The 26,135-nt window shown below is 45.1% G+C and overlaps 1 protein-coding gene across 1 annotated transcript in view; it reads left to right on the forward strand.

Moving 5' to 3' along the window:
• The first annotated feature begins 13,291 nt into the window (after positions 1-13,291).
• Positions 13,292-26,135, forward strand: part of VILL (villin like) — a 40,248-nt gene continuing 27,404 nt past the window's right edge. Inside the window, exon 1 of the mRNA XM_062567646.1 lies at positions 13,292-13,400. The gene's annotated coding sequence lies outside the window, so the exon portion shown is untranslated. The remainder of the gene's footprint in view (positions 13,401-26,135) is intronic.

Below are 26,135 nucleotides of genomic sequence, written 5' to 3' on the forward strand. Positions count from 1 at the left end.
GAGAAAAATTCATATATGCTTGCGGTTCAAACCACCTAAATGTGGATGGGTGAGGAAAGGACACTTCTAGTCTCAGGCAACCATGCTGTACCTTTACAGGAGAGCGTTACCCTCTAAGCGCTGCATCATGCCTCTCCTGCCCTCATGGAGCTTGCTTTGCTGTGGGACCACACTGAATGAAAGAAATCCTGTCCAGCTCAGTGGCCTGCAGCTTGGTAAAATTCAAAGGCTTAAGCCATAAACGAAGTAGATTATTAAAAGCTTAATCTTGCTTATCTACGTCCTACATTTTCATCAACTTTAGTCTGAATCTAATGAATCTAAATCACCCATGCTGTGACAGAGCTTGGGTTCACTGGCCAAAGTAAATCCTCTACATCCTGAGAAAAAATTGTAAACCAGCTCCCATCTCTGCTTCTGCATGGGTATCGACTCCAGATGCTGCATGTCACCTCCAGGTGGCTCGTGTACAAACGTCTACAAACGTCCCATCTGTTGTCTCACGATAGGGACCTGCTCTTGATGAGATGTTTTCAGCAGAAGCCCTCTTAGCTGAGCTGGCAATCTGAAACCAGCGGTACAATGTCCAGTGTAAATCCGGGTAACTGCTGAGGCTGTAGTGCATGTGATCATCTTGATGCAATATGATGGTTATGATGAAGCCTGTGCTGGGAAAGCGTATGTCCTGCACAAGAAGGGAACTAACAAGTATGTGGTGAGCACCACACAGGTGGTTTAATGCTCCAGAGAGATTCCTTTTCTATAAGGATGGCAAATTGAGCTGGTTGAAAGTGCTTGAAGTTACTTTCTTAATGCCAGTCTTTTGGCAACATAAAAAGCAAACTTATCAATTCCTATGAGTTTTCCATTCACCTCTCCTATTTTCACGGCCAGTTGTCAAGCAATTAGAAAATGTCTGATTTTTTTACTGCATTTTCAACATTTCAGACAGTTCTACCGTTCTTTCTTTTGTTCATAAATGAGCAACAACGTCATCTAATTCCTTTTCTAACACTCTGGAGAGTGTTGTTTAGATAGTCTTGTTTTCTTAAATGTCTGTTCAGCAGTTATCTTGATGGGTCTAATTGAAAACACCCAGTGGCACAGTGGAAAGAGACAACGTCTTTAGCAGGCTAATGTAGGTGGGGGGAGAAGGGGAAGCGCAAGTTTTCAGGTACATACGCTTGCTTTCAGATTGAAAACAAAGGTAGCAACTTCAAAGCATTTCAATAAAACACTTACTTTTTGAGTTGGAAAACATGTAAGATTAGGAACAATGAATCCAGATGCTTTTTGCTGAGAAAGAATGGGAGAATTCCCTTACGTCGTGGGTGGACCCAAGCCATTGGGTGGCGATGGCCAGAAGTCGTGTATTCTTGAGGTCAGTGTTTTCCCTGCTGGTACCTGCTCCCAGCGCCGTTTCCCTTTTCCTCTGGTGGCTCCCGTTACTGCACATCCAGAGCTAGGCGACGTGGCTTCGATCTTCCTTCAGCCCCCCCATCCTGATCCAAATGGCACTGCTCAGTGGGAAACCTGAACAGAAATTGCTTTGGTCATGCCCGAAGCCCTGTGAAAAGGAACCAAACAACCCTTTTTTGCTGTCCCCTCTTTAAGCTAGGAGGGCTTTATGGGGCTTTCAAAGTATCCATTTTTTAATACTGTCTCCCACAGGGAGAACTCTTTCCTGGATTCTTTTGGCTACTACATTTACTGAATCAAATTATCTTGCTAGAGGCAGATAAAACAGAGGCACAATTTTAAACATTGCTGTTCTTTTGGGGGAAGCTGCTTACGCAGTTGAATTTTTCTCAGTGGGGCTGCTGATGTGGTCATGTTAATAGATGTTCACACCATCAAACTGGGAAAACAGTCCAGGCAAGGGGATCTCCAAAGCTGCAGGTAAGCAAGATGCCCCAGGCCTGTCTCTCCAAACAAAACAGGGCGAGGATGCCTGCAGCTGAGAGCTGATGGGGACCAACTAACCCAGCAACATTTTGAAACCACTGGGCTCAACGAAATTACCATGAAGCAGGTGAGTGTTTTGCCTTGTTTGATACCTACCCTAAGGACAGGCTATAAGATTTTTCAAGTGCATTTCCCTGTATAGCATCTGCTTTTATGGAGTGCTGGTATTTAGAAATCAGTGTGGAGTAGCATTCAGCAGATGTGCTGGACTCATCCTCATTGGTCTTGCTTTCAGGTATTTCAGGAGTAGAGGTAAGATTTCGCAGAGGTGATTAAAATTAGAGACGTGAACAGAAAGACTGTGTTTGTCTCATCTACAGAAAGAAGTACGAGCGGATCAAATGTATGAATAGAAACCAAGAGACTTTTTGGAAGGGAGCCACACTGCAGAAGAGAAGCTGGGCAAGGCAGTGAATGGCAAGCAAAACTGGGATCACTTACGTGGTGCTTCTGAAGAAAAACAGCCACGAGTTCAAAAACAGCAAACCACCACCTCCAAAAAAACAGAAGTTTCCTTCTAGGAATATGTTCAATAAAAAGGCTGGGTAAGATCTGGGAAATAAATGGCAGAGGAATTTCAGTTGGAGTTGTGTTCAGCTTTGGCCAGTGCACTCTAAGGCAAAAAATATTGATAAGCTGGACTGACAGTGCTACAAAAGTGACAGCATGAAAAACATGACCCACGTGGAAGGAAAGCAGCACAGACAGAGAATGTCTTCTAGATGGGAGAAAAATGAAGGTCACTTGTCAGGATAAATACTTTGTTTTAAGTAGGATGTCAGTCAAATTTGTCTCATGTCTAGAAGAAGAAACAGCTTCATTTTCAGCAAAAAGAAAGATTTTGTCAACGCATCAGAACATTAATACATATAGCCACGTCCTAGCTGTCCACTGAAGCAGGATATCTTGAGTATGTTCATAACTACTCTAGGTATCCTTCTTCACTGGTCATACATCCTTTATTCAACATCTCCTTTAGTGGAGATATGGAAGAACAAATCCAGCTATCGTAATCTGGAAGTATAAATCTCCCTGGACTCTGAAAGTGGCCAGGCATGAACAACACTTAATATTTCTCTGCTTTAAGTGGAAGCACTTCTTATCTGGATAAATGCAGTACACACCCTGCCCACATCACAGTGCTGCAAGTGATGCCTCTTTCCCTTGGCCACACCAGAGTCTCCGAGGCCACAGGACACCATGCATTTCTGCTGGAAAAAAAAACAAAAAACCAAAAACCCCTAATGCTGCTTATTGTCCCAGAAGCAGACATATGCCTGTCCATCTTTTTTGGACAGGTGGGAATGCATCCGGACTAGTAATGATCTTCAAAAGCAGCTATTGTGAAAGCTCCCTGCACCTAACAACTGAGCTGAATGTGAATCTGCTGCTATTTAGTTTCCTGAAAGTGCGAGGTGCAAAGCACCATGGTGAAGCAGCTTTAGAGGCATCTTTGGGATATGTAATCCAGCTAGGAAGCCTGGCTTAGTAGACGAGAAGGGGAATGTAAAGAAATAGCTTTAAATCTCCGTCATCAGAGATTTGAAGCATTTTGGCATTTGGCTGGAATGGCTGAGAGCTGGGGTGTGGCTTTTTACCGAAAAATCAGTGATTTCTGTGTAAAGTAGAACATGTTCCTGAGAGAGCTGCTTTCCTCAGCTTGATCATTTTGCCACTAATTGAGACCAAAAAAAAAAAAAAAAAAAAGCAATTCTGGAGGACTGTTCCCCATTCTGCATTTCCTAGGTACAAACTGCAATCCTTTTAAAATGGCAGGAAGCTTATTTCTTCTCTGGCAGGTTTATCTGACCATCAAGCATTGGGCTGCATGCAGCCTCCCACAGAGGAAGCAAAGAGTGTGACTGACACAACCAGTTTTTCTGAGCTGCAAACGCGGATGTTGGGGTGTTAATTGCTCTGCTTTGCAGACATGGTCCAAAAGCTGGAAACTTGTCCATCCTGTTTAAATCCCCTTCTGACACTGGTTCCTGGCCTTCATGTGTTAGTGATAGACTTTTCCCCTGCGTGATTGGAAAATGATTCATCTACCAGCCCAGGAATGCAACCCTGAAGGCATTGCTTGTGGTTGTCTCCCAAAATGCTCTCTGGAGTTGGATTTCCATATGCTGCAGTAGAAGGATTGTGGCCAGGAAAAGTTCGCTCCAATACATTTAAGTAAAGAGAAGTCAATTCCCTGCCTCATTCAGATCCTCTCTGGGAAAAGAAGTCCTCCCCAAACTGTCCATACAGCAGACGTGCCCTGAAGGACAATGAGCAGCTTCCTGGTGGAGGTGGGAATGAGCTGCCCTTCCTGAGCTTGGGTACTGGTGAGCCATAGCATCGTCTTCGTCTTTCCTATTTGTGAAGGACGTGACACTCCTGATTCCCAACGAGCCAAAATCAGAGTTAGCACCTACACAAAAAAATGGCCAGGAAGCCAATGTTTATATGTATGTTGGTGCGATCTCTTATTCACATGCACTACGTCTTCCCTGGCATCTCTTTATCCTCTGTCTCCAATGATTTTGGTAAAAAATGGAAATGCTAGTTGTATTGTACAGTCATCTACAGATCAGAGCCTGCGTCATTAGCTGCTGGCCGTGAGCTCTGTTGGACAACGTGTATAATCCAAATAAGTGAAGCTATATGTCTAAAAGAGGCAATTTTGTGACTTCCAAGGCCTTCCATTTCTGCCAGAGCTACTAAGAAAATATTGTGATTTGCAGAATGGGCCTTTTTATGCAAGTGCTGCTGGCTGCTGTTCAAAAAAGCCAGGAAACATAGGAAGGAGAAATGCTAAACTGGCCTCTTTCTGTTGGGAAGCGGGGCAAAGACACCCCAAATGTTTCCTCTCCCTCCTGGTAGAAAAACTGCAGTCTCTTACCGACGTAACTCGAGTCTGTCGCTTAGTGTTTAAACACGGTAATCAGAACTGCCCGGAGAAACTCTTTCAGCTCATGTGAGCTCCTCACCCAGTGTTAACGCTCTCACCCGCTAACAACAGATGGTGTCAATATTTGTACTGACTAATAATCGAAAGCATGTCAAAAAGAATTAGGGTGCATCAGCCTCATTTTTCTTCCTGAAAATTAGAGTGTTTGAGAATATACCACAACTTCTCACTGGCCTCTCATGCAGAGCATGGTGGAGGGTGAGGGAGACCATCGCTCTTTGGCACCTGAGCTTGTGACCAGCTTTGCAACTCCAAGTGCAACACAGTAGTGAGGTATGGCCCAGTGGGTGATATGGGGGACACAGGAGAACTGGGTTTCAGTTCTGTGACTTCCTGAGGCCCTTTTCTGTGAGGTGACTTAACTCTAGACTGTGATGTTGCCTAAAATGTGGCTGCATAAATTCTCCGACTGTTGAAGTAGCTATAATTATATAAACCAAGTTGTGTTCCCCTTGAACAGTTTTCATGACCCTTGTTTCCCATTTTCTCAGAGTATCAGACAAGTTCTATGGGTCCTGGTTGACACCATCTGCTCCAGCCCACCCTGTATTTGCTCTCCTATTTAGATCCATGGGGTATTCTGCAAGAAGTATGCAGAGGCAATGCTAAGAAGACTGCAGGAAGCACAGAGAACTGTGTACAGTGCCTAGTAAAGTGACTGATCTTCATTCATCAGCCAAACTGAAGCTCTTTTGAATATCAGTGCCCACATCGTGCTTGCTGCAGCAGTATTTGAGTCCCTTCCAGGAGTACAACGTGACTAACATGTAATGTGGGGGTAATGAAGCAAGTGTGTGCATCAGGAGTTGAAGGTGCTCTGTACCCTTTGGGGACTCTGAAAAACAGGGGAGGGTCAAGATTTAACAAGATGACAATTTCTCAGCATTTACAGTGATTGATTTTACTTGTTCTTTCCTGGTTGGCACATTCAGGGCCACATTCCTGCAAACAACAGCTCCCTGCCTTGGCTGCCTTCTGTAACAGAGACCTGCAGACATGGTCTTGGCTCTGCCTATTGGTCCCGGGGCTCAGTGGCTTGCCTGATTTGTCCCTGGACCCCCCAACACTTAAAATTCATTAGCCTCATTCATCAGGTTTGAACAACAAGAGTTGATAAACTTGACTCAGCTACCAGACTACCCCTGCATATTTTGGCCGTGTTTCAAGGAAAGACATGGGGAGCAGACTCAAAAGTCCCTGAGCAAAGCCCCAAGCCTCTCCTCACTGCCTCTCTCAGGGCAGAGCTCCCATTTGATGTGGCTTCACGGATATCCCCATACTTGGGCACCACATCTGGGCACCATCGTTTCAAGGAAGACACGCAGCTGCTATGGCTCTGATTTCAAGAGGGGCCCTCGTGTGCGTTCACAGCAGATTAGGGCTCCAAGATTCATTACCTTCCCCCACACCTTTGCAGAGAACAACTTTGTGCAGGCACACATACAGCCAGGTCACTGAAATGACGGAGATTAAAAATTAAACTAGAAAGAGAGGGTGGAGTTATTTTGTGGGCACTCAGGTATAGTCACCAGTGTGAGCAGCCGAGTAACCGCAGGGGTGAATACTGCTGATCTATCTGAATGCTAAAGAAAAGAAAAATGGTAACGGAAGGGTGGAGACTCCAGCAGTCTTCACCACTGAAGTTGGTATATCCTGTAACTAGACCTTTTGATCTCCAAATTATTTAATTCCCATTAAACCCATGTGGATCAACTGGTTTCTCTGAGTGTTAAAGGACTGATCTTGTATCCCGCAGGAGGCAAACCTGGGTCACGTTTCCTGCAAGGTGTAGGTTCGCCATTGGAGACCTGAGCTGACTTTCTGGTTCTTGTGTGGAATCCATCTGGACAAAACAAAAAGGGATAATCTCCCTTTGCTTCACGTCCCATATAACACACGAGAACAACCATTAATCCTTTGTCTTGCTTGTGCGTGGTGCAGTTCCCACAGAAGGACAGTCCCAAGTGGCCTGGACTTCAGGAGGTGTCACTGCCACGGGACAAGCAACTTCTCTGCTGTGCAAGGCCTACTGCAGGCTAGCCTTTGCCGGGTTCAAACACCCATTAACTAGCGACTGTGCTGCTGAATCTTCCCTGGCTGTTCAGCCTGTGCTATGAAATGTATTCTTGCTGCTAGATTCAGCTGACTCTGTAAATTGCAAAGACTCTGCTTGATGACCCTGACCAAAGCGTGCTGGAATTTGCTGGGTTTCATAAGGTTTTCATTAGGGCTCAGAGAGTCTCTGAGGTTTTGTGAAACTTCTAAACTGTCTATACAGCAACTTGCAAAATTGTCCCATTTGTAATGTTTGTACTGTTCTTCTCTGCTTTTTGTCTTCCTCTCCTCTTTGTCTTCCTCTTCAATGTAAACATGCTTCTCTACCTAGGGAAAACATCTGTTTTGTACTGTGACTGAGGCCTGAAGACAGGGTGGTGACACGATACTCAATAGGAGATTGATCTTCATGACTGAGTCACCAAGTTGGCTCTTGGGTGATCCCAGTGGCTGTAGATCACTACCGGTCAGTACACCGCATCCACCTGCAGCCTCTGCTCCCTACAAGATGTGATTCCTCTAGCAGCAACTGGTAATCTCTGCTTCCATCTTAAGACTGACATGAGATGGCTAAAAACTCAGCACACGGACTATCTCTAAAATTTAGATAATACCATTTGAATAGTAATAACAGCTCTGTGTAGTACAAGTTTACTGTTAGTTGCCTTTATTTAGTATCATTAGTTGTCTAGCTAAGTTCTCACTAGGTAACTACATTTCTTCCAGCTATCCTTTTGGTCCAAGGAATATTGTATAGACCAGCTCTGCATGCTCCGGATGCAGTGTGCTGTGGTGGTTTACCACGGGATTATGAATTTAGGTGTCTGTAAGTCATCAACATTTGCTTTGCAAAGGGCTGAATCAGGATTTAAGATCTCTAGAACATGTCTGTAATTTTATAATAGTAACAAGCAGCTGACAGTCCAGATCCTTATCTCAGCAGATTGTAGCTTATGAAAAACTGAGAAAAACAGTACAGTGGGAATTTTGTTCTCTTGCACATCATTTACCCAGAGTTAGATTCTGTGAAGTCCAGCACGTTGCCTTGAGGGCCATCCCATCAGACTCTATCTCTTCACCCAGGCCCAGTCCTGATGGATCTTCACCTGACACCAACTACTTCCTTAAAGTTTCTCTGCACCTTGGAAAACCAGACTCATTTTCCGCAGCAGTAGAAAATGGAAACTTTTATAGTACAAACATCCTATCAGACAGTCAGGCGATAACCCAAGAACAAAACTGGTAAAAACTGCCCAAGCTCTGGCTTCAGTGTCAGGGGTTGGGCACTGCATCCAGTGACGACCTGGGTGAAGGGTCTGTTAGACTTGGGTGCTTCTGGGAATCTCCTAACGTAAAAAAGAAAGATATGAACACGGCTAGATCTAAAATGGGGCCCCCTCTGCCACAATCTTTCTTCTTTATCTCTTTGGAAGGAAGCCATCATCATTGTTTGCCCGTGCCACGTCACTGTCCCACCTTGGCTATCCGGTTTTCTCAGTGCACCTGTTAATTCTTGGCCATGGCACGACTGAGCAAACGGAGAGGGGCACAGAGGAACCCACGCCCGCAGTGCACACATACATGGCCGGCCTTCTCCAGAGATTAGAGACTCCTGAGCTGCCTCTGCACTCAGACGAGTAGCAAGTTAACCTCCTGAAAGGTCTTTTGCTTCAAGTTGCTTCAAGGCAGGAGTCTCTCACCAGCAGAAGAAATCCTTCCCTGAAGATTTCCCTCTGCATTCCCTCAAAAACAGTTTTGGGAAAGGAAAAAAAAAAAAAAAAAAAAAAGAGAGAAAGAGAGAGAGAGACTGCTGCATAACAAAGTCTTCAGTATCAGCCAGAGCTCATGCAGAAAGACGAAGGGAGGTCTGGCATAGTATGGCCATTTCCATCGTTGTTGTCACAACCCATCATTGCCATCAGTACTGTTGTATTCACTGAGATATTTCCCCTTTTGGACTACAATTTTTTACTCAGTGAACCATGCATCAATATTCCTTGTCCAGTAACCTGAGATGTTTAGGGCTGGCACCACTGATCTTACTGTCTGTACCTTACCACTGCGATGGATCTTCTCAGGCAACTGCTACACAGAGTTTGAAGCTGGGCCCCCTACAATAGATGCAAACTATCCTGGGGAGGGAGGAATCACTCATGTGCTGGAAAACACTTGGGAATTTGTGTGTGGCATATCTCCTTCCAAAAAGGGGTAGTTTTGATGTTGTTTTTTAAATTAAATGCTTAAAATTTAGAGTGGATAGAGATTACAATTGTGCCTCACCTTCAAGAGTACAGGTATTTTAGGATAAGCCCTGGCAATTCATGCTATGGCATTATAAGATGCACTTTTCCCCCTAGGCCTGAGGAAACATGAGCCTTATATCCCCAGTTCACAGCCCACCATCGTCAGCTTAAAATGGGAGTTGCACTTAGATCAGCAATAATGAATTAGAACAACAGGTACAGGTTTCTTCTGCCTCAGTGCCGTAACCCCTTCGCCAGGGAGCTTGCTCCTGTCTTGACCTGCTGCAAGCTGTTGGCTCTGGGAAGGCAAACTGAATCTCTAGATCTTTCATCAAAGAAATCCAGCCTCAAATCGGCATTTATCCTTGTGTCCTTGGCTTACCAAGGAGGCCATTCCTTTCTGCAGAATTGGGAAGAGAGGTGTTGGCCTGGCCTGCCCTGGCTCATCTAGATTCGCTGTTTGCACGGCTCCAAGGAAAGCAGTGATCGTTACCCAAGAGCTGTTGTGAAACCGCTCTTCTGTGGAACCAAGGTGCCGCTCTGCGCTAACAGCTATTGACCCGAGTGGACTGGAGAAAGGATGTGATGACTCAGGGCAGCTAAATCTGACTGTGTTTTGGCCCATGCAGCACAGCTTTGCACCATGGGATCTGCAGTGCAGGAGCGCTGCTCACTCAGGTGTTCGGGCACCTTCCTCTGCCTCGAGACATTTCCATTTTCTGCAGTTAAACATTAACCAGAACACAATTGCCCATCAGGTGCAGCTATGTGCTCCCCAGTGAGGTGGTGTTTGCAGAGTGCTCCCTTATGAAATGGTTTCTGTGCCAAACCCTGACTTCAGCTGGCCCAGGCCTAGGTAAAGTCATGGTTGCTTTTCCCCGTGGCAAAAAGGGCCTTCCCTCAACAAAATGCCCCTTGAAGAGATCTGGTCCAAATCCTCCAACTGGTGCTTAGCCCCTCATGGCTGTCGGTTTGCAGTGCCTTGCTCACCATTAGATGCCATGGCTGACCCAGATGTACTTTTGGGGGAGTAACTTCAGCGAGTTAAAAGCCCCCAATGTTTGCATGTACAGATCTGTTGGCAGGCCCATGAAAGTCTCCCTGTAGATTCTTCATTTGAAGGTAGAAAAATGCCTTAGGGAGGGTTATGAGGAACATGTAGTAAAAAAGTAATATTATTTGGTTTTGGATTAAGGAAAGTTCTCCTGAAACATTCTCAGAAATTCATGCAATCCTTCGGCAGTTACAAGTTAGGGCATTTAAACTTGCATAAGCATCAACAGGTCTTTGCATCGGTCTCTTGAGCAGCATGTACATTTTTGATGATTTTACTTCCTTCCATTGGTTTTCCAAAGTGTGAGGTCCCTACTGTGTTATCTCACCCTGCAGGATTTGGCCCTTTTGTCTTCCCCCGGGAGTGCCATACCAGAAAACAGAGTGGAAATACCTTTGCAATGTGTCATTTTGCAAACACATCTTTGGCAGAGCCTGTTTCCCCATACACAATGTTAACCTTGTCCACAGGCACGTGGAATGGCCAAGAGTGAGACAGATGGGGGCCTCTTTATTTTGCACTTTGGCAGAGTCTTACTTCCAGTAACTTGTGATTTACCCCAGTATCTCCTAGTAACAATGTCTTCAATGTCTTAGTGTTGTACTGGGTCACTGAAACCGGCTTTCATCTGCCATCTGTCCACACGAAAAAAAATTCCTAAACTACAAGATCTCTAAGCTCTGGGAATACTAACCCAAGACCTGGGACCAGAATATGAATCCATCGCATCACGCATGTGGAAAAAATAGCTGGAATTGAAGATCTGAACAGGAACATCTCAGATCATGTCTCAATTACGAAAGTCAGTCATTCTGTTTTCCACCAGTTCTTAGTTAAACTGCTTGGAAATAACGTTTTGTACTCTGTAACTGCATGTCATGACCAGAATTAGCAGGGAAAAAAAAGTGCCTACAGCTCAGCACTAAATGAGCATGTTTCGTGAAAAACTTTCCTTTTTTCACTTGGGACTGATTGTTCTAAACTGCTTTACAGATATTTCTACAGACTCAGTCTCCTTAAAAACTCACCAGAATTAATTGCTACTTTTCACAGTGAAAATGAAGAAGAGTGGGGAACAGTGGTATATCAGCCACCAGATATTTTTGGAATTCCTCACATTACAGATCTCTCAGGCCTAAGAAGGCCTGAGATCCATGGCAACTCTATGTTTTCTTAATCCCATTTTGATATCTGGCTGGGATTTAGCCAAGGAGCTGACCCATACTCACCTCCAGTTCCTGTGGGTTGCTCAAAAATTAAGAATATGACATGAAAAACTTCATGGGTAGGAAAGTAGGAACTTGGATAGTTCCTACTTGAGAGAGATTGCAGAATCTCTATTCTTGGAGATATTCAAAACCTGATTTGATGTGGTGCTTGATAACCTGCACTAGCTGACCCTACTTTGAGCAGGGTTGGGTTGGACTAGACGATCTCCAGCGGTCCCTTCCAAACTCAGCCCTTCCTACATCTTTCTGACACGTACATCATCTTCATTCTTACATGTGAGATGGCCTAGTGACCATTTTCCTCTGCTCCAAAAGATGGGACAGAGTTGTTATTCTTGTTTCATAGATGAGCACTGAAGTCAGAAAGAATTAATGTTCAAAATCTCATTTCCCAGGGAAAACAGTGAAAAGCTGGTCTCTGAATTTCTCTGAAGATCTAGGTCTGAGCAATCTGCCTGAAAGCATACAGGAAATCAACAGTGTGAGACTTGAGAAGAGGGGCCTGCATGAAGGGCAAATGCCTTCTCTAAACCAGCAATCTGATCTCCACAGGCTCTGTCTCACTGTAGCTGTGCCTTGGCCCCCGAAGGAAGAGCTGCCTGGCGACAACAGAGTAGGAAACGATATCTGAACCCCTCTCCAGCGAAGGATGTTCCCTCCACCGGCTGCAAGTAGTGTAGTGCAGATGTCAGGCAGGAATAGTTGGGACGGAGAGGACATGGTTTCCCTTCAGTTAGCCCACAGTCAGTCGCATCAGGGCAGCTTTTGGAAATCTGCATTTTTCCCTTGCAGATACTGTCTGGCTTTTCCTAACCAGGCGCTATGAAATCACAACATGAGGCTGCATACGAATCTCCCGGTACCTTACAGAGGAGGTGACCATCCCGTTTCTGTCCATGTGTGCTGACACCTGAATGGGCAGAGCTGGAGGGAAGGAAACAAACAGAACCAGAATCAGAAACCCCTTCTTGGCTGAGCATCCTGAACATCCTGCTGTGATATGATATTTTGGCCTCTAATCACATTTGATTTTGCAAGGGTGTTTATCACTTCTACCAGATAGGGACACACAAACCCCTAGTGAGTTATCTATCCACTTCTGACTTGTTAGCTACAGTCTTTTCCAGCAAAGAAGAGAGCCTTCTGCTGTGGGAGGTGACTGTAGCAAACATTGCCAACCTTTCTGGGATTTTCTGGTTTATCATTATCTTTCTTCTGGGAAGGCAGCCCGATTGCATGCTCTAATACTCTGCTATGTGCCCCTTTCAGCCACTAATCTTCCCAGCAGTCCTCGCTCCTGCTCCACGTTTCCCAGGCTGCACAGAGGGCTCCAGTCCACAGGACACTGACCCCTGCATCGCGGGGAGCTCGGGAGCAGGTTGTCTCACCTCAGACAATCTGCATGTCAACAGCTGGCTGCCAGATCTTCCCCTTCAAAATCAGGGGCTGGAGCTGGGACTCCTGGGCCCAGCTTCTAACGTAGCTCTGAACATCACTGTGCCTCACTTTGTCCAACAGAGACGGAGAAAAGGGGAAAAAACACTCCTGCTCTTTCAAATCTGGATCAAACAGGTTTCTAATTAAAACAGCCCTTAATCATTAGCGCTCCATGAACTGAGAGCTGCTGGATATTGGATGCAAAGAGTAAGTTGGTTGAAACTCTCTAGTACTGGCTCCCTCTTTGTCCCTCTGCGAGCCTGGGAATGGGTGTGATCTCGGAGTAGGAGTGTCTCTGCACTTAAGTAGAGGATTGAATTACTGAACGCTGCTGTTCCCTAGCTGACAAGGTAGCAGAACAGCAAACAAAAGTGCCTTGAAACTAGCTCGCCAAAGGGGAGAGAAGGCTGTGAGTTTAGCAGAGGAGGAGGGACCTGTGAGGACACTGCGCACTTTCTGGTAAGGTAAGCAGCTTTACTGTAATCCTCTCAGTTTTATTTCTAAAGGCCAGAACTGTTTTATGATCACTCTGTGGGATAATTTTTTTTAAAAAAAAGAAGCAATGAAAAGAACAACCTCCCCCCCCCCCAGCATGAGTAAGTTGTTTAAATTAAAACAAAATCCTCCAGGATCTCTTTACTGAAAAGAATGAGGCCATCTTGATTGCACCATGTCTGGTACTGCACTTGGGCTTGAAATAAGTCGATATTTCAGATCTCTGAAAATCTGGCCAGTCTAGATATCAGCGCACGCTGCTCTGAGGACACATGCTTTTCGTTTAGTTTTCTGCAGAATAGGGCTTTGATTTCATACAACAAGCAAGGCGTTTGGTTTTGACCCGATTTGTTTTATGTTTTGCTGCCATAGGGACTTGCTTGAATGCCTTCGTAATGTGGTCATGTACGCAGACAGCAAAAAAAATGTCATTGGAAGTTCTTATTGATAAATCTAATATTGATAAATCTGCTAAGGCTGAGCTGAGCTGCTTTGCTTTATTGGTGCAGGATGTTTTCTCATCCTGTTATTTGAGATGCAAATTGTGCTAAAAGAAAATTGAGTTGCAATGGCGTTAAGCTTGAGGCTTTCTTGCCAGTATTTTTCTTAGGCGTGTCTATTAAGAACATACATATTTAACACAAAGGAGAAGCAGTATGAATTAGCATCTGTAGGAGGTTCACATTTATTCAAGGCTACCCTGGCGCAGATGTAAACAAACGTTACAGCAGCGGGAGCAAACTGGCCCCACAAGAGTAGTACTTAGGTGGTGAATCATCCAGGCACTCTTTACACACTGCAGCTAAATGGGTAGATTAGAGCCTGCGAAGGGAAACAGAGATTAGACAACCAGAGTGCATCCGCCTTCCTCTTCAGCAGGGTTTTACAATACCCTGTTGCTTCGGCGCAGAGTGAGGTGGGAGCTTGCTGCTTGCAGAACGCAAGGGCAGGCACCAGCCAGCGCAGTCCAGATCAGGGAAGCACTGGCTGTTCCCCCACGTTGCTCTGGCAGAGCCAGGTGAGCCTTCCCCTCCTCCTCCTCCCCACACAAACAAACTGCCCTTTTCCTGCTCCGATTCCCTTCCCACCAACAGCAATGTAGGTCTCATGACGTTATTTTGCAGGCAGGGTTTTGTGGTAACGGTTGCTAAGGTCTCCCAGCTGGGAGCAAAGGTTTCATGCCATGGCTGCAGATGGTGTCATCCTGGTCTTTTACCTTCCCAGGATCTTGGGGCTCCTGGTTAGGTTGAGACAACAAACTCGTGCTCTTAGTGGCCAAGGGTGCTGAAGATACTCACAGGAGTATCAGCAGGGATGCTGATCGTTTCCTGGAACTGTGCATCTTTTATTGGACTTTACTCATTAAAGTTGTTACCACCTGTTCCGAAGGGCTGAGACTCACATGCATGGAGGACACCCTCTGAGACCTTCCTCGTTTCAGGCTCGCTTTCATGGGGGGGTGGATGCGTTCTGGAGTCTGTCCCTCCAGCACTGCTCATGCAGCACTTGTTCATCCCTGGCCAGGGAAGTGACCAGCTTCAACATCTGCCTCATGGTTGGAAGGGAACTATGCTGTTAAACAGGTTAAGACCTTGCCATTTCCAAGTAAAGCTCTGCCCCCTGGGGCAGATGCTCAGCTCTGGTCCAGGCATATCCTGCTGGACCACAACTCTCCTCTCAGTTTTGATGGAGCTGGATACACTGTACCCCTTTTTGATCCAGAGCTCTGTGCAATGAAAGGCAGCCCAGGGGCATAGTGGAAGCCTTTGCACTACCTAATCCAGCTCTGTTTTAGTCATTCCTAGAAGACAAGCATGTGATAATTAGCCCTTCTCGAGGTCCCGTGTTCATACAGAGCTCTCTTGCATTTTCAGCCTTCTGAAATTTGTTCTGTGTGACTGAACTGAAACAAATTCACGAGTTTCAGTGTCTGCTTTAGAAGCTGATCTGCTATGTATGAAATACCCAATCATGCAAGGAATCAAAGACTTTAATATGGGCATCCCATACCTAAAGTATCTCTGCTCTAGCTCTTTGTTTATTCACATATATTCGTCAGCTTCAGTTGGCCTCTCAGACAAATATACATTGCACGGTCATATGGGGATATGTACTCCAAAGATTCATTAAATCTTCTCTTTTCATGTTCTCCCTTTCCACATAATACTATCCTGGAAATTGGCCTAGTTACAATTTATCTTGCATGATTATACATTTCCATTGACTATTTTGCGTGTAAAAAGAATGCAGGAAGGGGTGAATATCATCTGTAAGTCTTTGACAACCTTCAATTTGAAATGTCCTCTCAGATGTAATGTTAATTTTCAGCATAGAATGCTGTGCATTTGCTCCAGTTGCCTTGATTTCCAAAGACTTTTGCTTGAAATAGAAATCCTACCTTTTTTTTTCCATCCTTATCTGAGCCTATTCACGCTTATCTGGTTCAGTGCTTGGTAGAGTAACAGTGAAACTCATTATTACTGTGTAGCCACGTCAAAGACATGAGACATAGGGGATGCTAAATTGCACGGTTGAGCTCCGTGAGGTTGAGTTCCTGTGGAATGAGCTATTTAGAGCAGCCAACCTCTCCTACCTAAAATTGTCCTGTTGCTGTGCCCTGGAAAGAAAGAACGGGTTTCTGGATGGTCCTTTATATAAAACTGCTCTTACAAAAACAGCTGAATAGGATAAGAAACAGGCAGAAATCATATTCTATTCTGAGTGATCGAGACTGTAGAGGTATCCACCATCTCTTTGGGAGAGTGGTAGATCTCACCCATCCTGAATTTTTCAGGTGTCTGCTACTCTCCTCTGTGCTCAGACAAACCTCTCATTGGCAGTTCTGGGTACAGAAGTAGGTAAACTCTAAGGCTCTTTCAGACATCTTAATCTGAAAATCTCTCTTTTTGAAATAATTTTTCTTTTCCCTGTGCCCAACTCAGCAATTGCAGAAGGACCTAATGGATCCCTTCAGTGTGTTTCTATGGGCTAATGTTCACCACGTGTTCAACCTGCTTGGCTCCTGATGGAGGTGTCCTCAGTTCCCAGGTGGTCTCCCATTTGGGTTCAGGACCTGGGGCTGTTCAGAGTGCTATTTACAGTAGCGATGTTTTGTTATTTTGTCCTCGTGCAGTTAGCTTGCTGCTCTCTCAAATCTGGCCTTCATTTTGCAAGATGGGATTGCAGTTTCCTGCTGCATTCGTATACTGGGTCCTGCATGGGCTGGATTTCCCCTTTAATGCCAAATGAATGCCAGTGGGCAGACAGAGGTGGACAGACCCATCAGCTGGGGCTTTACTTTGTGCCCTGCAACACCTACTGAGAGCAGTGCTTAGGAGTGCAGAGCACCCAGACTCACATGGGATGCACCAACACTATCCATCATACAGCTGGTGGGGCCACAGGGGCAAAGCTAGGCACCTTCATTGTCCCGTATCCATCTGCTCTTCGCTCTTCATAATCCATCCTATCTATATTTGCCCTCTTTTCACCTATACCCTCTTCCTGCCATGACAGAGAATAGCCACTGAAAGGTGGGTCAGCCATCTCAGGAAGAAGGCACAACAGCAGAGTGGGATGGTGGGAAGATGTCTCCTCAAGGAGCAGTTTCTTAACGTGGAGTGATGCAGGTACAAGCTGTGAGTGGCACCCACAACTCACTGAGGAGAGCCAAGTATGATCTTGTAACCCACTCTAGGTTGCAAGAGCTGAATGAAACAGTAATAAACACACTGCATACAAGGTGCTGGATGTTCCTCTGGTTTCACACAAGCCTAGATGATAGCACTAACACTGGTGACCGCCACTGAAAAGATGGAGAGGAGAGTGTTGCTAGTATTCTCCTGAGAAGTCATCTGGAGGTCTGGCTGTTTCAAAAACTTAAAAGCTCATGTAAGAGAACTCACACTGTGGTTCAGGACCCTGCTCTGAACATGGTAGCCTGCATTAGATTGGTTGGTATCTGCTTGCCTGGACATAAGCGAGGTGTTTATGCCCAATAACACAAATGCCCCTAAGATGGAGAAGCTTTCCTTTGCAGCTGAAGAAATGAACCTACTTCCTGAATAAATCCATTGCTTTGTGCCATGCCAGCCAGGAAAGTGCAGAATTACTTACAGAGTGCCCCACTTGGGTCTAAGTCATTTCATTCGCAATCCAAAACATAAACCTGTTTTATCCAGAAGTCCTAGGTCCTCCTGTCCTAGTTTGATGTGTTGCTTGCAGGTCTAAACTGGAGCAAGACTGGAACAGTCCCTTCCATTTGACAGTTAATATGAATCTTGCCACTTCCCACTTGCAAGTTAATGCTCTGGGAACCAGTTCTCCAGCCGGTCTGAACGGAGCTAGAACAGCCACCCCTTCTGCACCACAGTCAGACAGAGGTGTTGATAACAGGGGCTTATTCAACAGCACTTTTTGAACAATGCACCAGGGAAAACCTGCTTTTTAGCTTGCATACACACATGTATGTGTGTGCACAGGCACGTATATGCACACACACACACACAATAATTATAAAATTCTTATATTCAGTAAGCAAAGATCTGACTCTTAGACCCAGTTGTCAAAGAGTCTGAGCCAGGTGAGTACTGGTGCTCGCTGTCTGAAAAATGGCCCTTAATTTTGGAATCTCACTGATACCTAGATAACCAAAACCAATAAGATCCTGATAGATAATTAGGCATGTCTCTAAAGTACCAGTTCCAGAGTGAAGGAACCTATGGCAGTAGCTGCCTTAGGAAAACATGGCCATGACTGTCTGACAAAACAGAAAGCCCTGGAGGGGAAGCACTCTTCAGGTTTGATGAAATCTTCTAAGGTCTCAGTTTGCAAAGCCTAAGTTTAACTATACTTCACGTTACTTGGTTCAGTTCACTCTGGCAGAACTTACTTGCAGATGGGATCGTTGGGCACCACAGATGGGGTTGAACTCCCATGAGAGAGATGGAGGGCAGAGTGGGAAGACTGGGCCACCCAAGGCTTTCTCTGGGAGACTGAGGAGACACTGAATCCCACCTGACCAAGACTCAGTAGACCTGCCTCCTTAGATCCTATGTGAGGATGAGAGGAACCACTCTGGAAGAGAATTCCTCAGACTTAAGCACCCAAGATATCTGGCTGAGGGTGGATATATCGCAGCCCTTGACTCATTTTCTAGTTTTTCTCCAAAGGAGTGTAGTGCTCCTGCTTTGGCCAGATTCTTCTAATCCTCCATAGGAAGCAGTGGCCTGATTTCTTTTCTCCAAGGTTATTTCTTTTTTTTAATGCATCTTCAAAAGACGAGTGGCAGTTGTTAGCTGAAGAAGAAGCAGATCCTCCATTTCACGTGGGAAAATACCTTGTTTTGAGAGTCTCTCTTCAACTATCCAGCTGCCGTTCCCTTCCCGTAAACCTCCTAAACTCAGGCACTGTACAGGGCTCAGGAAACTCTTGTACGTATGACCAAACATACATGCCCTTTTTCTGGATATGTCGGCACTCTGTTGTACTTCCCCACAGCCAGTAGGTTAAATAATGCTCCATTCAAACGTTGATGTGAGAGAGGATCGTTATCTTTTTCCTGGAGGTAGTGAATAATTAGAAGCTTCTGAGAAAGTTTCTAACCTGAACTGCTTCTCTGGAAACCAGGAAAAGGAATTAAAATGGCTCCAGCTTTGTTTTCCTTCTATGTGCATCTCTTGAACTCACTGTGGCACGAAGCCCTGCCTTTGGAGTAGTGTTAGTCCCGAGCCAATGAACTTTCTCTTTCACTGGGGAGGAAGATCTGAAAGAAAAGAGACATTTGTCCATAATGAATTGGCAAGTTTCGTGCTTTCCATTCCCTTGGGATGGCTCTGTACCCTTCCTGACTCACTAACTTCATTGTGAGAAGCTGAAGGTGGAATGGATACCTTTGAAGCTGGTTTGAGTCAATCTTTGTTTTATTATTCTAAAAGAGTGCACCTGGCACCCTACCAGGGGCAATGCTGCTGCCAGGCACTTGCACACAGCAGGCTTTTAGGAGCTTCTTGTGCTGCTATCTTTTTCCCCCCATGGCTCATGGGGAAGAGAGCTGGTAGGTTTGCACTGAAGGAGTTCAGTGTCGGTCACTGGGACTGATTTGGGGAAGTCCCCCTCACCGCACCTTCCTGGGAGAGCCCGCAGCTTTCAAAGACATCCTTAAAGAAAGTCAGGGGAGAATGACTTCATGGGAAAACAGTCAGCCCAGGCCTTCTCCACAGGACACCACAGCAAAGGCTATCTGCCTCCATGCTTAGCCAATTTGATCTCTCTTTTCTAGTGCCAGTCACTGCTGAGCATTATGGTCTTTCCATTCAATAATATGACTGTGGAAACTCAGGCTGTATGCCCTGAGAGTTGTGGCTGGTTTTAAACTTTTTGGTTTAATTGTCATTACACAGTTCTTACATAGTTGAGAAGTTTGTTTGGACAATACAGCATGTTCCCAGTAGAATAAGGAAAACAGTCATTTGTTAAAATTTTAAAGGGAGGATTCTGATATGGAAGCAGTTTGGGAAAATCTGCTCATACAAACCAGTTTCCCAAGACCATCTGCTTGAAGATCAGAGTCCTGGAAAGCTACCAGCAGTAAGATCAATACAGAGGAGAAAGGAGGTCATAAAGGGAAGTGCGCACAGATGAGCAAGAGTTTCTGGATGGAGAAAAGTGTTGAGCTAGAATTTATGGCAGGTGGAAATGAGGCAGCTGCACGGACTAGTCAAAGTCACAGGAGATGAATTGCGAGTTGCCTGCTCTTCTAAATCAGATGTCCTCCAAGGGATTTGAAGAGAGAGATGAGATACAGGTTGAGAGCTGATACAACTGGGAAGGTGGTTGTTACTTATTGTGGTCCTTCCTTTTAAGTGAGAAGCAATAATATGTTCAGAGGATTAGTGCAAAGCCCTTCTGCAGTATGTGGTGCACAAGGGGATCACAGCATCATTGAGTTTTTTCTGGGGAAAAAAATGTGTTTAAGATACAAAGTCAGAGGTGTCAGAAATGGATGGGAGTGAAGGTACCAGTTACAGGAAGGGATGCTGAGCCAAAGGTCTGCTTCTCAGGACTGCTGTTGGAGAGGAGTTAAATTCCCAGGCTTCAAGAGATACAATAGCTGGGTCCCGGAGCTTGTGTCAGACTCTCTAAATTGATCATGGCTTATAGAAAACCTCTGAAGGTACCAGGTTTTCCCTCACATTAACCCTGACCAAACTTCAGTTCAGAAAATTCATCCCAACACCATCCCTGACTTTGCCCCAGGAGCAAAGAGCAGAAAAGATTAGTCTCCTGTGATGGCAGATAGCTGTTTGGACAAGATTTGTTCTGCCAGTCCCTGCCAGTCATTCACGGAGAAAGGCGAAAACCTGGTAGTCTGAACTCAGGGGAAATTCATTCTTAGCTCCAGACTCAGTGCCCTGCAGAGGTGAACAAGAAGTTTCTTTATGACATGAGGCCACCCTTCCTGATGCCACATCTCAAGTTTTGATCCATGAGGAGAGGAGACTTATGAGGAGACTAAAAAAAACCTTTCAAACCCTGCATAATCCATCCAGATGATTCGGTATCAAGGACAGAAGGGTCTTTTTTGACCTATGGACGTGGCCAGGCAAAGCCCTGAAACACGAGGTTTAATCCATGTTGCTTCCTTAACACCAAACTGAAGGGTTGTGGGTGAGCTGGGGTGGCACAGCTTGCTGTTCCCTGCAGGCCCTGCAAGGGAAGCATGTGAGCAGAGGCTCAGGCTTTTGCAGAGCTCACGGATCCAAGACCAGAGAGCATACCCTCACCATTTAGCCATCTCATTTTAAAGATATTAAGCAATGGTGAGCCTGCCTGCTTCCCTAATAAGCTGTTCCAATATTTAATTACAACTATGATCAGAAGTAGCATCTTATTTCAAGGCCTATTTTACCTAATTTTAGCTGCCAGGCAACAGCTCTTTTCAAGAAGGTTGAAATGCTCTCTGTGATCAGATGTCTCCTGCAGTCACAGGTGCCTGTGCATAGCTCTCTCTCTGACACACTGGACACAGCAAGCTCCTGAATTTGGACTTCAAGGGACCTGAAGGAGGAGAGTGATCTCAGCTGTACTTCTTTCCTTTTTACCTCACCCAAAAGCATGTTTCCTAATCCCTGCCTAATCACTGTGTCCCAGCAAATTCAATGTGGGTAATGGGATTCAGCTTTTCTGATTGCAAACCCTCCTGTGATTGTGCAAGGAGTGAGAAGCTGTTACCAATACACGTATGATGGTATATACGTATGCACGTGTATGTTCCAGGAGCTCTCACTTACGTAAACTTTGCCTTTCTTCCAAGAAGCTAGAGGAGGATATTTGATAATGTGAATGATTGTGTGACAACATGAGATAGAAGACAAGCCCCATTGCTGGGGGTCAATTATTTCCAAGTGAGATGAAAGCTACTTTTTCTCCTGCTGTAGTAGTAAAATAAAACATAGATTAGATTGCTTGAGTACTGTGCTTCTGAACAGTCACTCACTAACATCAAATGTTCAAAGCAACAGTCTCAACCAGTAGGTGACAAGCCACACAAAGTAACTCAACCTTAAATTTCCTTCCTCTGGATAAAATAAGATTTAACTGCTGATTTTTATGCAAACAAAAAATGGCACCTAGTTGGACCCACACACCCAGCTACATTGGAGATAATGAAAGCAATTCCACAGCTCTAGTTTACCTCATCCAATGCCAGTCCAAGTATTCCCAATAATTAGGCCTTTCAGCCTGGAAAGGCTGGAGCCACAGCTGCTTCTGATTTTCCCAAGGCTGTTCAGAGCATTAGTCATCTCACTATTTTTTTTTTTTATTACCATGACTGCAGTCAAGTAAACGTGCCGCCAAAATCCAGACAAGCCAAATCAGGCTTAATGCAAAATGTCCTTAGGGAGTTTGAAATGATCTCCTATCCCCCTTCTAAGTCCTTATTTTCCCTCCCCACCCAAATAGCCTGAATCTGCCTAAAGAAATGTCCTACTAAGGCCAGGCTGACCAAAATGAAATAGTGATTGCTGACATTTCCAGCCCAATTGTTATTTATTAACTAAGCTTAGGCGTGAGCTTGACACTTAATTAGTCATCTAGTCCTTCCTGGAGCAAAAGCTCTTCCCTACACCATGTCAGTTAGTGAGGGAACAGGAATCAGATTTAACAAGCAGGCATGGAGATAAGACGTATCTGCCCTGATGCACAAGTTTTGTTATTTATGCCAAGCTGTGGAAGACTTTGTTTTTATCTCTGAAGACTCCAGGTTCAGTCCCAGCTGTAACATCCTGCCAAGATGCTAACCACCTCTGTTTGGTCCTAGGATCTCTGTCCTCACCAACTAGAAGTGTTTGGCTCTTTGCAATGTAATTAATCTTAATCAAGTAGTGCTGACCAAGTAGAGCAGCTCCAAGACAGAGGTCTCATCCTGCCTCATCCTGTGCTCCCAATGTGAACTTGTCTTCTCTTAAAGGGGTGCAAGAGCCCTGGAAGTGGCGGAAATAGAATAGCAGGCCATGGAGGTGGAATAGGGTAGCCGCATGGGGATGATAAAGCTACAGCTACTCGTAAGGCTCTAGTGCCTCTCTTCACTCTCTTCTTGCTAAAAGTATTCCTCTGTATGAGGAAGCAAATAACCTTCCCCATAACCAGCTTTTGTCCTTTGAAGTGGTGCTGGTCTTTTTCGGTGGATTCCTGCCCCTGAGGCTGCTGACTCACACTTCTTGTCAGTTCATGCTTCACCTAGCACTGGGCAAAACCAGTTTGGTTGAGGGAGGAACTGACCTGAACATCACTGTTCAAACTCTATAGGGAACCCAAGCCTCTTAAAGTCTTTTCTCTTTTCAATTTAGACAAGTTTCTACTCTTCCGGGTATTAGCACGGTTGAGAATTTTGCACTCTATAAATATTGGATTTTGTGTCTGGGCAGGAGTTGACTTATGGGATCATTTGATTAAAAATCCACATTAAGTAATTAAAGAAATGAGCTGTCTGATTATATAAGTCAGATTCCTATTATTTCTGACTTGGCCACAAACTGAAAGAAACTGGAAAGTTCAAAGAAAGAATTGACCTTGTCTGTGCTTCACACTCTCTCCTCAGTTTAATGACTAAGGAGAAGTGAAAGGACAGCATTTCCCAGAAAAGCAGGGAACAGAGCTAACAGGGAGGCTTCCAACAGAGAAAGGAGCCCCAGGAGTGGAAGAGATTGAGAATCCCTGTTTTGAATCAGAGGTTTGCGCGAGAATCTGTAAAGCATAGCTGACTTCTGGATGGTTTTATCCCACAAGATTGCCTGAGCTCAGAGGAATCCATGGATCCTCTGGATTAACTTCTTTCATGGGAGAGGTTAGGGTATTGGGAGAAGCATGAAGCCAGCTGTGTTTCGCAGCTGGCCAGCTACCGGTTTCCTGTACTGCTAGAAGACAGATAAGACACCCGCTGCCTTCCGCAGGGAGCAATATCAGTTTTATTGAAAAACTTCACTACCTGAATTCTCCTTCATACACAGTTGCAAGCCTCTTTACTATCTTTATTTTAAAGTTGTTCCTGATTTGATATTAGATGGGAAGGAAAAAGAGTGCCCTAAAAAAATGTCAAAGATAGCTGAGGGAAGGAGATTTCACTTGGGTTTTTCTTTGACAGGGACCTTTGAAATGCCATATCGGAATGAAAGGAAGGTCTTTTGGTTAAGGATCTGAACTGAGGCCACATTTCTGGATTCAGTTCCTGGCAGCCACAGACTCCACAGGAGGTGAGCCACTAAGGCCTCCACTCAGAAAAGTGTCTAGCTCCTGCTTAGACACTGAAATGTCTTTTTGGATCTGTTTTTTTTTAAGTCTGTGTGGGCCTCAATTGCCTTTCTGGGAACTGAGATGAAAACTATCTTTTTTTCTCCTTGCTGTTTCTCTTCTTGCCTGGAAGCTATTTAGGGAAACTGAAAGGGAGATACAGGTTGACAAATGCACTCTTCATAGATACATGAGGTCATAAGGGGTCAGTCTTCATGGTCCTTCAGATATATCTATGTTTGAAGGGGCAATGAGCACTTCTGACTCCTACCATCCAACATTGTCCAAATGTGGATGTCTGCCCAGTTAGTATAGAGGTGTTGGGGCTGTGATCCACCACCACTGTAGGTACCTGATTCTCTCTACTGCCGGTGCAAGAAGCCAGGGTCTGGCATCTGTGGACTGTGGAAGACTCGGATGGACCAGAGGTCCTACCTGGAACCCCAAGTTTTGTACTCTTACTTGGTATGCAGGCTTTTCAGGAGAAGGACTATCCTTTCTCATGTCTCAGTGATGTCAACAGCAGCGTATCTCTTCAAACTATCATAACACAAGCGATAAACATGCCTTCTGGCATGGGGTCACCTGTATTTGTGCTTTTCTCCCTCAGAAGGAGTGTCTTTTATGTTTTTTTTTCCTGTGGCTTCATTTTTCATCTTATTGTGACTCAGGTATTTTGCCAAGTTCGTGTTCAGCCATGGTACATTTCCTTTTGATAGGCACTTTCTTACAGCTGAATGGAAGCACGCAGGAGAGGCCACAACCTACAGTCAGTGCAGCTTTGTCATCCAGGGGCAGAGAAAAAAATGCAGTCAATCAAGTTGTTGTTGTTTTTAACATAGTACAATAGTTCAGTCTGTTACAAATAAATGTAAATCAGAGGAGCATGCTGGTAAAGCAAGTGAATGCAAAACACAGAAACCAGTGAACCATGTTTTCTCTCAAAGCTGGGCCTTAATTTGCGAGCAGGATTGACTCATACTGGAATGGATGATATGGCTGTCAGCCCTACACAAACAGTCTGTGCCATGGTCACTGCAGGGGAGCCAAGCTGCTCGGGAGGCACCTGCTGCGCCCCATGGGCCAGCCACCTCTGCTAGTATATAATCCAGTGTTTTTATATAAGCTGGTTTTGGGTTTGATTTGCTTCAGAAGGCTGCAGTGTAAACAGCTATGTTTGAGAGTCACTTCTTGAGCAAAACCTGTTATTCAAGCAGTAGGAATGGGGACCATAACTAAGGGTAGTCCCTTTCTCTTTTCACACTGGTGGATATGATAAAGGGTGGATAGGAGACCTTCACCCTTCAAGAGAGACAGTTGGAGATAGCCAGAGCATCTCAAATGTCCCTAGAGACCTCTGTGCAGGCTACTGAAACCCACCTCTTCCTCAAACAGGCTGTGGAGCCTAGGGAACTGCTTAGCTGTGCATAAAGTAAACATCTGGGTCACCAGCTGAATCACTTCCTATGCTCTGCTGACTGTACTAGCTAGGTCTTCATTGGTTTTAATGGAGTTTAAAGCCTGGATCTCCCTACCCTGATGCACCTATACGTAAGTGTGTTAATTTAGAGCTGAATCTCACCCTGAAATGGAAGAGCTTCATTCACTAGGCCCCCAGTGGCCCAGGGTACCTGGCCTGACATACAGTGGCTGCTCTAGAGCATCATGGGTCTCCTGTAGGTCCTGTGTTGTCCCTGCCACCTCTTGTGCTACTGTGGTAACAAAACAGTACTGATGCCAGGCTCAACGCCTTGCTGAATCCTTTCCACATGTTTAAATGCTGTAAAATAATCCCATGCCAGAACAATGGTGTCCTAAACATGTTTTGCTGTGCTGTGATCTCACACTTTGCTTGTCCTCCACTATGAACATGGATATACTGGACATGGGAGTTCATCCCACCTAACTCTTGG

This window comes from Rhea pennata, chromosome 2 (assembly GCF_028389875.1).
Source record: "Rhea pennata isolate bPtePen1 chromosome 2, bPtePen1.pri, whole genome shotgun sequence".
NCBI lineage: Eukaryota > Metazoa > Chordata > Aves > Rheiformes > Rheidae > Rhea > Rhea pennata.